Here is a 13,818-nt window from a genome sequence, read left to right as displayed (position 1 = left end):
TCATCCCCTTAAGTACTCTTTCTAGGTACTCGCTATCTCCTACTATTGCTATTATTTCTGCCTTTCTATAGACCTCCTTCTACTCGTTACTCTCCTACTCCTAGTAGTTTCCTACGATCGCTATTATCGTGTCTAACGAAGGTATATAGGCCTTATAGGGAGGCCACCGCCGCGTATATATAGCGGCGAAGTTAAGGGATCCTATAGATAACGTTAATAAGTACGGTAGAAATAGAGACGGGAACACTACTAATCGGCTAATATATCCGGGGAATAAGAATTCAATACGCGGTAAAGACGATAGATTACCTAGTATAAACTACGATCTAGGAGGTAAAGAATAAGATAGAAAGCCGCTACCGGAGAGGGGCCGGATATAGGACAAGCTAAAAAGAGGATGACCTTACTACCTTTACGGCTATATAGATAAGTACCGAATAGCTAGTACAAAAAGAGGAGGAGCGTAGGACTCGCTAGGCCAGCGGGAGTAAGGCTAAGACCTAAAGTCTAGCGGAATAGAGAGCGAGCTACCTATAGGAGTAGGACTAGAAAAGGAAGCCCCCTAAGACAATAGGCCCGATAGTACTCCGAGCCTTCTAGAGACACAATTACTAGCTATATAGGGACCTAATAAGGGCCGAAGTAAGCATAGCGATCTAAATTAGGTCCGAACATATTAGATTAAGGGCCTACCTATTTAGGAGACGCGTACTAGATATCTAAAGCCTAGCCTACTAGTATAGCTACCTATCGTAAAACCTAGAACATATACTACTCTAATACCCGTAGTAGGCGAGAGGTAGGGGAAATTAGAGGTACTAAGCGGGAAGGAGAGACTATAAGTCAATTATTAGGGACAAAGGTAACATTTACCGAATCTCTCGGTAGATACTATAGTAGGGATACCTCTAGTAGTTTAGCCTCGCTAGCGAGACGGAGGAGTAGATAGATAAGAGGCGGAAGCTAGGGGGGTTATAGATAGGGTAGTTATTAGGGTAGGCCTATAATACTAGCGTACCCTTAATAAGGGAAATCTAAGACAATAACGAGGGGGAAAAGATAGGCGGGAAGGAGGAGGGGTTTTTACTAATACGGTTTCCCCTCTATATATACAAAAACAAGATAGTATAGCTATATAGATAGATAGATAGATTTGTCATTCCCCTATTCTAGGACCCTATCCGGCCTATATAGGTATATATCTATTGTTATATATAAAGGGAAACCCGAATAGGTGAAAACCCTTCCCGCCCCCGACTACTCCTTATCTAGTTTAGCTTTCCCTCTAAACGTACGTAGTCGATGTTACTACCCCGTTAGCCCCCGCTCCTAGCCGGTCTCGTCGCGCTACGTCGTGTCCTCTCTTCCTATACTACTCCTACTAGGCGGTACTGTTCTAGCTAGCCCTTCTCTAGTATCTAGTTCGTAATACGCCGTAGGTCCTTAGCGTTATTAAGAAGTGCCCTAATCGTCCGGTTCCTTGCCTTTACTATCTACTCCCCCCTTCCTAGCGACCACCTCGGATAGACGAGGAGTACGTGCCGTACGTTCTAGGAGCGATAGCCGTAGGGGTAGCTAGTATTCGTATATCCTAGAACCTTCCTCTATAATAGGTACCCCTAGAGGCCGATGTGTTCGCTTCGTAGTTAGGTTACTATACTACTCTATACCCTTATAAGGCGGTAGTAGATAAGCTTCGGGGTGTACTTAACCGCGGATTTTGTAGCTAACTATTCCTTAGGTTGTCCCGCTAGCTAAGGGCGTCTACTATACCCTATAACCTAGTTGTTCTACCTCTCTTTCTATAGTTACTCTACAAACGATTTCTTACCTTCCTATTATATTACTAGCTATTCGTCCCTTACCCGGTAGTTCGGCTCGTTTCCGGGTCGAATGCCCCTATACGCTAGTACTAATTCGCGGGCCCTTACGACTATACTAGCGATGACCTTCTATACTAGGTACTATACCGACTTGCCTAAGTAGGAGGTCCGTAGTCCCTAGATATATAGGTCGATCGGCGGTATAGCGGTCTCGTACTTAAGTATCCTCGTTAGTATCGACTTATATACCCCGGTGACCTTCCTTAGGCATTGGTTTTAGATCTTCGCTAGCGGCGCGACGAGTCCCTTCGATAGGTAGGCCCTCTCGCCTAAGGACTACACTTAGCTACTATAGGTAAGGACTGGCCGTATAATAGCCGTATATAGAAGTCGTAACTACCGGAAGTCCGCCCCCTATATAGACGTAGTAAGCCTCTAGTATAATGCTATATTCTGTTTAGCTTTCCGTAATATTGCCTATACGTACTTCCTCTACCGTAGCGCCGGGTCTACCTATAGTCCGAGGATCCTAAGCTAATTTGCCGGGTTAGTCGTATACCCCTATATCTAGATAGAAGCTTATATATTGTAGAACCGTAGCCGGCGCGTAAAGTATATTAGATTGTACTTTTCTAGGGCAAACCGAGCCCCGTGCCTCCTAGCCTTGTCCTCGTAGATCTTATGCTTCTCTTCTAGTAGCCTATAGTTCTCCTTAGTCGAGGAAGACTACGCTAGGATGTTTGTGTCGTCTACGAAGCCGCTCGTAGCGGTGTTCTAGGATTCTAGGGCTAGGAGTAGCGTCGCTATAAAGAAGAGGAATAGAATAGGTACTAGCGTTAAGCCTTACGGGATTCTAGTATAGACTACTTGAAATAGGCTTCTGTACTAGCCGACTAGGATCGACGTACTACGGTTTTAGAGGCAGGACCGTACGAAGTTAACAAGCTACTTAGGGAGTCCCTTCGACCTTAGGATATAGAGTAGCCGCGGGTATAATACGTAGTCGAAGGCTCCCGATATATCTAGGCTAAGTAAGGAAGCTACCTTGTCCCTATTCTTATACTAGATAGCCTTTACCTAAGAGGTAATAAGTTCTATCGCGGATAGCGTCGATCGCTATAGGCGCGTACCTATCTAGGTATCCGGGAGTAGGGAGTGTTCCTCTACCGCCTCGGAGAGTCTCGTTATAACTAGCTTCTTAAGCGCCTTCCTAAGAGTGTTAAGGAGCGTAATTAGGCGGTACGACTTCACCTACGTATAGTCTTCCTTCTACGGCTTACGTAGGACTACTATCGTCGATTGTTTAAAAGCTATCGGGTAGTACCCGGTCTATAGGTAGGCGTTAAAGATCGCTATAACTACTAGGGCTAGTTGATCTCTATACTTCTTTAGTAGCTCGTTTAGGATCCTATCCGGCCCCGGGGCTTTCTTCGCCGGTAACTTCCTTAGTATAGCGGCAACTTCTCCCTCGGACACCTCCTATTAGACCGCGATACTAGGGGCTAGGGGAGTAGAGCTGTTTATGTCGCTTAGATCAGCCTCGACTAGGGGCGGGAAGAACTTACTAGCTAGTAGACGCGCCTTAGCCTCGGGGTCGCTAACCGGGCTACTAGGCGATTATAGCGCTAGGATAGAGAAGGAGGGGCCCTATATAGGGTCCTGTCGGGCCTATTTCGCTAGCTTCTACATCCTCTCTAGCTTGCCGGCGATTTCTTCTACTATAGCCCTCTAGCCGACTGCTTTCTCCCTTCGTATTATAGCTTTCTTCTATTAGTATGCCTCCCTATATACGTTCTAGGCCTCCTCGCTATAGCTACTCGTCTATACCCGGCGGGCTCTCCTTACTTCTCTTACTACCGTAGTACACTCCGGCGTCTAGTATAGTTTAGACTATATCGTTAGTTAGGTAAGCGGAACGTAAAGTAAGGTCGCTATTCTTATTTCGTCTATTAACCCCTAGACTACTTCGTCTATCTCGTCTTTACTATTGTATTACTACTACGCGATCTAGACTAGCCTCTTAGAGTTATCGAGGTACGCCTAGATATTGGCCTAGTAGGCCTTTCCCTAGTTTAGCTTAGGGGTTCTCGCTAGTATACGTTATATCTATATCGTAATAGAGGTCCTAACTAGTATATAGTCTAACGACGCCTCGAGTTTATATTCGATCCTATAGTAGGTTACCGTATAGTAGTAGCTATCTAAGATCTAGGAGAGGTCGATCGTGCCTTAGAGTCCCTCTCTCTTCTAGGTGCCTAGGTCCTTCGGGGTATTAAGGGCAATTACGTTACTCGCTATTAAGTCGAGTACTTTGTCGGCTATAGGGTACGGCTATATAAGGCTTTCCTAGGAAGGGTAGTGTATATTAAAGTCTCCTACTACGATGTGGCACCCTTGTCTCTTAAGCGTACTGTCTAGGTGTCTATAGACCCCTAGGTCGCGGCTAGACCTCGAGGCTAGCGGTTATATATATAGGTTGTGTATCTAGGTACTACCTACGTAGAGGGAGGTAATATCGCCCCCGCCTTCTTCGTCTACGTAGTATACTACCTCCTAGTCGGATTCTAGTATGTCCTTACTAATATAGAAGTACGTACGGGGTCTACCGTCGCCTCGTAGGTATGTCGTATAGCCTAGTAACTTATAGGTCGTTAGTCTCTTATAGTACGGGTTAATCTATAGCTCCTAGATCATAAGGACGTAGTAGACGCGTAGGTCCGCCTCGTATAGGAAATAGTTCTAGACTATATCCTTACTATAGTTAACGTTATACTAGATGATACTAAGCGTGTCGAGGCTAGTTATCGGTATCGATAATTATTTCCTCTATATCGTCCTATATCCTACTGCCCTATACGTCCTAGTCTACGCCTATCGGCTATATACTAAAGGGGAGCCGGGCCTAGTTAGATTCCCTCGCCGTAGCTAGTAGAGCACGTAGCCTCCCGTACGCCCTAGGTTACGTATCCTATATATCGTTCTCGGCCCTAGGGCGCTTATGCCCGACCGCCGCTAGTTAGTTCCGGTATAGGCTAGCCTTACGGTCGCCGTAGAATCTTAGGGCGACGGTTCTGTTTATAATTGCCTTGTTTTTCGCTAGTTTCCGCTATAGGCATTCCGTACTATACGATAGGTAGTACCCCGGACAGTTCGCGTACCGTCTCGTAGTCGATATATAGTCCCTAGACATATAGTCTCCTATATAGTTCGAGTAGGCCTACTTGTTTATATACGTGTAGGTTTGGTGTCTATACTGTTAGTATTTAAAGCATTAAGATAAGTAGGAAGCAGAAGTCTATTATAAGATTGATATTACTACCCCGTAGGGAATCATCGATCTCTGCGCCAAAACACGACACATTCGAAAGCTCTTATCAAGGCCATTCCAACGATATAAAAAGCAGGCCACTGCCCCTAGGACTGAGGGAGTTCTACCTCATTCAATCTGGACAGCTTGAAGCTCTCTTCACCCTGTTTCTTCAGCTCCAAACGCCGCGGAGGTGCCTAGCTACATTAGGCAACTCCTAGGCAATGGCAGCCCAGGCTACGGCACTAACGGCGCCTACGGCCCTACAGGCGAAGCCCCCCCAAGACAACTGGCAGCAACTTATAGAGGACGCAAAAAGCATGGAAACTAACGATCAGCTCCCTTACCGGTCTCTACAGGTAATGATCACTCAGCTACGCACGGCGCTTGTACTGTCGTATCACCGAGGGCAACAAGAAATGAGGACGACGTCCCAGGCGATTAGCAAGGCCACCCGGAATCAACACCCCCATAGCTGGGCATCGGTCGCGGCATCAATACCAGGCCCCCGCCCAACGCACGATGCAGTTACGATCCGCATTGCAGCAAAGGAAGACCAGGCCGAAGTTGCGAAGCTATCGAACAAGGAGCTCGCCCAACGAATCAACCAACCAGGGGTGGTCGCAGTGAACCAACAGTCCAACGGCACTCTACAGATCTATACTAGCTCTGCTACTGCTAGGAGGCACCTAGAGGCACAGCCACAGTGGGCATCTAAGGTTGCGGCATCAGCGAAGGTCTCAACGAAACAATTCACGATCCTAGTCCACGACATGCCTAAGGAGTTTGACCCAACCAACCAGGGTCACCTACGCGCTCTCCAAGAGGACAACCCGGTCACTCTTAACTCTCCAATCCAGAAGGCGACTTGGCTCCATAGGAAATGGCCAGAAGGCAAGAAGGCCTCGGCGCTAATAGTATGGCTACAAGACGCGAAAGCGGCGGATCTAGCGATAGAACAAGGCCTGGTCTGGCAATACAGCCTCAAGACAGTAGAAAAGCACTCCTCATCCTTTCGTGTCCTCCAATGCTTCAAATGCCAACAGTATGGACACCAAACCTACACGTGCACAAACAAGCAGGCCTGCTCGAACTGTGCAGGAGACCATATGTCTAGGGACTGTACATCGACTACGAGACGGTGCGCGAACTGTCCGGGGCACCACCCATCGTATAGTGCGGAATGCCCACAGCGGAAACTAGCGAAAAACAAGGCAATCACAAACAGAACCGTCGCCCCAAGATTCTACGGCGACCGTGAGGCTAGCCCACACCGGAACCAACTAGCGGCGGTCGGGCACAAGCGCCCTAGGGCCGAGAACGATGTAAAGGATGCGCAGCCTAGGGCGTACGGGAGGCCACGTGCTCTGCTAGCTGCGGCGAGGGAATCTAACCAGGCCCGGCTCCCCTTTAGTACACAGCCGATAGGCGTAGACCAGGACGCACAGGGCAGTAGGACACAGGACGATACAGAGGAAATGATTGTCGATGCCGATGACTAGCCTCGACACGCTTAGCATCATCCAGTATAACGTCAACCATAGCAAGGATATAGTCCAGAACCATTTCCTACACGAGGCGGACCCGCGCGTCCACCACGTCCTTGCAATCCAGGAGCCATGGATTAACCCGCACCATAAGAGACCAACGACCTGCAAGTCACCAGGCTACACGACATGCCTACGAGGCGACGGCAGACCCCGCACGTGCTTCTATGTCAGCAAGGACATACTAGAATCCGACTGGGAGGTAGTGTACTACGCGGACGAAGAAGGCGGGGGCGATATTACCTCCCTCCACGTGGGTAGCACCTGGATACACAACCTATACATGCAACCGCCAGCCTCGAGGTCTAGCCGCGACCTAGGGGTCTGCAGACACCTAGACAGTGCGCTCAAGAGACAAGGGTGCCACATCGTAGTAGGAGACTTCAACATACACCACCCTTCCTGGGAAAGCCTTATGCAGCCGCACCCTATAGCCGACGAAGTACTCGACTTGATGGCGAGCAACGCAATTGCCCTCAATACCCCGAAGGACCTGGGCACCTGGAAGAGAGGGGGACTCCAAGGCACGATCGACCTCTCCTGGATCTCAGATAGCCACTACCACACGGTAACCTACTGTGGGATCGAACATGAACTCGAGGCGTCGTCAGACCACATGCCAGTCAGGACCTCTATTGCGACACAGATACAACGCACACCAGCGAGAACCCCTAAGCCAAACTGGGGAAAGGCCCACTGGGCCAACATCCAGGCGTACCTCGATGACTCCAAGAGGCTAGTCCAGATCGCGCAGCAGCAATACAACAGTAAAGACGAGATAGACGAAGCAGTCCAGGGGTTGACAGACGAAATAAGAAAAGCGACCTCACTTCACGTTCCGCTTGCCCAACCAACGACATGGTCCAAACCATACTGGACGCCGGAGTGCACTGCGGTAGTAAGAGAAGCAAGGAGAGCCCGCCGGGTGTGGACGAGCAGCCATAGCGAGGAGGCCTGGAACGTATACAGGGAGGCATGCCAACAGAAGAAAGCCATAATACGGAGGGAGAAAGCAGTCGGCTGGAGGGCCACAGTGGAAGAAATCGCCGGCAAGCCAGAGAGGATGTGGAAGCTAGCGAAATGGGCCCGACAGGACCCTACACAGGGCCCCTCCTTCTCTATCCCAGCGCTACAATCGCCTAGTGGCCCGGTTAGCGACCCCGAGGCCAAGGCTCGTCTACTGGCTAGCAAGTTCTTCCCACCCCCAGTCGAGGCTGATCTAAGCGACATAAACAGCTCTACTCCCCTAGCCCCTAGCATCGCGGTCCAACAGGAGGTGTCCGAGGGAGAAGTTACCGCTGTGCTGAGGAAGTTGCCGGCGAAGAAAGCCCCGGGGCCGGATGGGATCCCAAACGAGCTACTAAAGAAGTGTAGAGATCAACTAGCCCCAGCAGTTGCAGCGATCTTCAACGCCTGCCTACAGACCGGATACCACCCGATAGCTTTTAAACAATCGACGACAGTGGTCCTACGCAAGCCGCAGAAGGAAGACTATACGCAGGTGAAGTCGTACCGCCCAATTGCGCTCCTTAACACTCTTGGGAAGGCGCTTGAGAAGCTGGTTGCAACGAGACTCTCCGAGGCGGCAGAGGAACACTCCCTACTCCCGGACACCCAGATGGGTGCGCGCCCACAGCGATCGACGCTATCCGCGATGGAACTTATCACCTCTCAGGTAAAGGCCATCTGGTATAAGAATAGGGACAAGGTGGCTTCCTTACTTAGCCTAGACATATCGGGAGCCTTCGACTACGTGTCACACCCGCGGCTTCTCTACATCCTAAGGTCGAAAGGACTCCCTGAGTGGCTTGTCAACTTCGTACGGTCCTACCTCCAAAACCGCAGTACGTCGATCCTGGTCGGCCAGTACAGAAGCCCATTTCAAGCAGTCCACACTGGAATCCCGCAAGGCTCAACGCTAGCACCTATTCTGTTCCTCTTCTTTATGGCGACGCTGCTCCCAGCCCTAGAATCCCAGAACACCGCTGCGAGCGGCTTCGTAGACGACACAAACATCCTAGCGTGGTCTTCCTCGACTGAGGAGAACTGTAGGCTACTAGAAGAGAAGCACAAGATCTGCGAGGACTGGGCTAGGAGGCACGGGGCTCGGTTTGCCCCAGAAAAGTACAATCTGATACACTTTACGCGCCGGCCACGGTTCCACAATATGCAAGCTTCTATCCAGATACAGGGGCACACGACTAACCCGGCAAATCAGCTCAGGATCCTCGGACTATGGGTGGACCCGGCGCTACGGTGGAGGAAGCACGTACAGGCAATATTACGGAAAGCTGAACAGAATATGGCATCATGCCAGAGGCTCACTGCGTCCACATGGGGGGCGGACTTCCGGCAGTCACGACTTCTATATACGGCTATTGTACGGCCAGTCCTTACCTATGGCAGCCAAGTGTGGTCCTTAGGCGAGAGGGCCTGCCCATCGAAGGGACTCGTCGCGCCGCTAGCGAAGATCCAAAACCAATGCCTAAGGAAGGTCACCGGGGCATATAAGTCGACACCAACGAGGATGCTTGAGCACGAGACCGCTATACCGCCGATCGACCTATACATCCAGGGACTACGGACCTCCTACTTAGGCAAGTCGGCACAGTACCCAGTACAGAAGGTCATCGCCAGTGCAGTCGCAAGGGCCCGCGAATCAGTACCAGCGCACAAGGGCATTCGACCCGGAAACGAGCCGAACTACCGGGCAAGGGACGAACAGCTAGCAACACAATGGGAAGGTGAGAAATCGTTTGTAGAGCAACTATGGAAAGAGAGGTGGAACAACCAGGTTGTAGGGCATAGTGGACGCCCTCAGCCAGCGGGACAACCTAAGGAATGGTCAGCTACAAAATCCGCGGTCAAGCACCCCCCGAAGCTCATCCACTACCGCCTTACGAGGGCACAGAGTAGCATAGCAACCCAACTGCGAAGCGAACACATCGGCCTCCAGGGGTACCTATCATGGAGGAAGGTTCCAGGATACACGAATACTAGCTGCCCCTGCGGCTATCGCTCCCAGAACGTACGGCACGCACTCCTCGTCTGTCCGAGGTGGTCGCTAGGAAGGGGGGAGTGGATGGCAAAGGCGAGGAACCGGACGATTGGGGCACTTCTTAACAACGCTGAAGACCTACGGCGCATTACGAACTGGATACTAGAGAAGGGCTGGCTAGAACAGTACCGCCTAGTAGGAGCAGTGCAGGAAGAGAGGACACGACGCAGCGCGACGAGACCGGCTAGGAGCGGGGGCTAACGGGGTAGTGACATGGACTACGTACGTTCAGAGGGAAAGCTAATCTAGACAAGGAGTAGTCGGGGGCGGGAAGGGTTTTCACCTATTCGGGTTTCCCTTTGTACATAACAATAGATATATACCTGCATAGGCCGGATAGGGTCCTAGAACAGGGGAATGACAAATCTATCTATCTATCTATTTAAAGCATTAGAGGACACGAAAGGATAAGGAGTGCTTTTCTACTATCTTAAGGCTATATTGCTAGACTAGGCCTTATTCTATCGCTAGATCCGCCGCTTTCGCGTCTTATAGCTATACTATTAGCGCCGAGGCCTTCTTGCCTTCTGGCCATTTCCTATAGAGCTAAGTCGCCTTCTAGATTAGAGAGTTAAGAGTGACCGGGTTGTCCTCTTAGAGAGCGTATAGGTGACCCTAGTTAGTTAGGTTAAACTCCTTAGGCATATCGTAGACTAGGATCGTGAATTGTTTCGTTAAGACCTTCGCTAATACCGTAACCTTAGATGCCTACTATAGCTATACCTCTAGGTACCTCCTAGTAGTAGTAGAGCTAGTATAGATCTATAGAGTACCGTTAGACTGTTAGTTCACTACGACTACCCCTAGTTAGTTAATTCGTTAGGCGAGCTCCTTGTTCGATAGCTTCGTAACTTCGGCCTAGTCTTCCTTTACTATAATGCGGATCGTAACTATATCGTACGTTAGACGGGGGCCTAGTATCGATGCCGCGACCGATGCCTAGCTATAGGGGTGTTGATTCCGGGTGGCCTTACTAATCGCCTAGGACGTCGTCCTTATTTCTTATTGCCCTCGGTAATACGATAGTATAAGCGCCGTACGTAGCTAAGTGATCATTACCTATAGAGACCGGTAAGGGAGCTGATCGTTAGTTTCTATACTTTTTACGTCCTCTATAAGTTGCTACTAGTTGTCTTAGGGGGGCTTCGCCTATAGGGCCGTAGGCGCCGTTAGTGCCGTAGCCTAGGCTACTATTACCTAGGAGTTGCCTAATGTAGCTAGGCACCTCCGCGGCGTTTAGAGCTAAAGAAATAGGGTAAAGAGAGCTTTAAGCTATCTAGATTAAATAAGGTAGAACTCCCTTAGTCCTAGGGGCAGTGGCCTGCTTTATATATCGTTAGAATAGCCTTAATAAGAGCTTTCGAATATGTCTTGTTTTGGCGTAGAGATCGATAAGCAATGTCGCGGTCTTACGAACATAATCAACGTCTTATTATATAACCTAGTATAGCTATATAGGCTAAAGGGTACTATAATAGCTTAATAAAATCTCTATCTAATAAGGATACTTAAGTACGATACCGCTATACCGCCGATCGACCTATATATCTAGGGACTACGGACCTCCTACTTAGGTAAGTTAGTATAGTACCTAGTATAGAAGGTTATCGCTAGTATAGTCGTAAGGGCCCGCGAATTAGTACTAGCGTATAAGGGTATTCGACCCGGAAACGAGCCGAACTACTAGGTAAGAGACGAATAGCTAGTAATATAATAGGAAGGTAAGAAATCGTTTATAGAGTAACTCTAGAAAGAGACGTAGAATAACTAGGTTATAGGGTATAGTAGACGCCCTTAGCTAGTAAGATAACCTAAGGAATAGTTAGCTACGAAATCCGCGGTTAAGTACCCCCCGAAGCTTATCTACTACCGCCTTACGAGGGTATAGAGTAGTATAGTAACCTAACTACGAAGCGAACACATCGGCCTCTAGGGGTACCTATTATAGTAGAAGGTCCTAGAATATACGAATACTAGCTACCCCTACGGCTATTACTCCTAGAATATACGGTACGTACTCCTCGTCTATCCGAGGTAGTCGCTAGGAAGGGGGGAGTAGATAGTAAAGGCGAGGAACCGGACGATTAGGGTACTTCTTAATAACGTTAAGGACCTACGGCGTATTACGAACTAGATACTAGAGAAGGGCTAGCTAGAATAGTACCGCCTAGTATAAGTAGTATAGGAAGAGAGGATACGGCGTAGCGCGACGAGACCGGCTAGGAGCGGGGGCTAACGGGGTAGTAATATAGACTACGTACGTTTAGAGGGAAAGCTAATCTAGATAAGGAGAAGTCGGGGGCGGGAAGGGTTTTTACCTATTCGGGTTTCCCTTTGTATATAATAATAGATATATACCTATATAGGCCGAATAGGGTCCTAGAGCAGGGGAATAACAAATCTATCTATCTATCTATATATTATAATACGGCGGGGACGTATAATCTGCTTAAATATGTCTTTCTAGGAAACAAAAGCTAGCCGTGTATATAAGTCTTAGTATAACGGGAGGGACTATAGGCCCTCTAATATTTCTCTCGGGACACGGGGCTACTAGTAAATCCGAGACTTAATCGTATAAAGAAGTATATACTATACTTAAAGTGCTATATGACCTAGGCTGCTTACTTATAGCGAGGATTAGGTACATGAGTTTCTGTCCTAGCCACTCCTTACGAAATGATGTGATGGTAAATTGAGGCTTGGTTAGGGCTGTCTAGTATACTATTCGTAGTGGTGTTGTTGACGTCGAGGTGGAGCTACTAGCATCCGGCTCCGCCGAGAAGCCTACGCTAATGCGCGCGTCGCGAAGTGTGTAGTAGGTGCTTTAAAATCCGGAGGGCTTGAGAAGGAGATAGGGTGGTAGTGGTGGTAGTGGTGGAAGGAGGAGTTTAGAGACTTTACATTGCCTTAGTGAGTTATTGCTAACGACCCTCTTACTTTTCCTCAAAGACATCTTGACCTGATCGAAGCCGCGAAAATGTGCTATCCTCCCGCGATGCCTTCTTCGATTGATACATCCCTCGCCCAATGTCCTCCGACTATGCCGTAGGTAAGTCCCTAAAGCAGGTGAACCGTTGCCCTATCTGCCCTAACGCTCCTTCTCTAGTATTACACGCTCGATCTTCACCTCTATTTGTACACCTCCACCACCTGACTGCGCTACGAACAACATCGCTTTCCAATGCTTGCACCTGCCGCCTAGGCGGAGGTCACTGTACAGATGACTCGGTCACCGCGCTTGGATCTTGCGAGATTCCAAGTTGTTCATAGCAGTGCGATGGTGCTTCGTCTAAGGCGTGCCGCGGGAGCTATAATTACGACTAGTGAATGCAGGTTTCGAGCAGTCCGTGTATAAGTGAAGCTCCATCTTTAGTCTCTCAATCCTAGTGCTATAGAGGTGCAGTGTCTCGAGTATGTTGAGCTCGAGCTGCTCGGTCTTCGTGTGCAAGATGCGCAGTGGTTGGCTCGCGTGTGCCTCATAGCTACGCATGTGCTGCTGACTCGTGTGCGAGTACTCGATTCTTCATGTCCCGTCTCGTGGAGGTGGAAGGCCGTTCGGACTGGAGGGATCGGCGGGGGTTCGGTAATTCGCGGTCATGCCTAAGGTGTTTGGTGAGCGACGGAAGGTGCTGTATAGCAGTCTCATTGTGATTATGGCGGGCCCACGAAGAACAGTGAGATGAAAAAGTCAGTGACAGTGTAGAACGAAGAACACCCGTCCTCCGGCCCTAGCGAAGGCGTTGACATTGTCAGATCAGCTGCGGCTTGAAGTAATATTTAGTGCAGCTTCAGGTAGTTCTAGCTGGGCTTCTTATCAAACTTGCTTTGCCCCCGTCCGCAGAAGCTCGCTCGTGCGATGAGGGACGTGAATTGAGCAAAGCGACGGGCAAGAGCAGAAAGGGCAAGCCCGGGTTCGTCCAGTGCACGCCAGGGCGTTCCGTTCGACAGCAGGAGGACCATGGAGTAGAAGATTCTGCAGGGAATAGTAAGTAGGAGATAGGATGAGGTGAGGGTACACGCACGTGTACAAAGGTACAGAGCTGGCCGTCACTACATTAGTAATTCGTCAATCTTCTTCGC

This window comes from Fulvia fulva, chromosome 14 (assembly GCF_020509005.1).
Source record: "Fulvia fulva chromosome 14, complete sequence".
Taxonomy (NCBI): Eukaryota; Fungi; Ascomycota; class Dothideomycetes; order Mycosphaerellales; family Mycosphaerellaceae; genus Fulvia; species Fulvia fulva.
The sequence above is the reverse complement of the archived record's forward strand: the minus strand, read 5'-3'. Positions refer to the sequence as shown.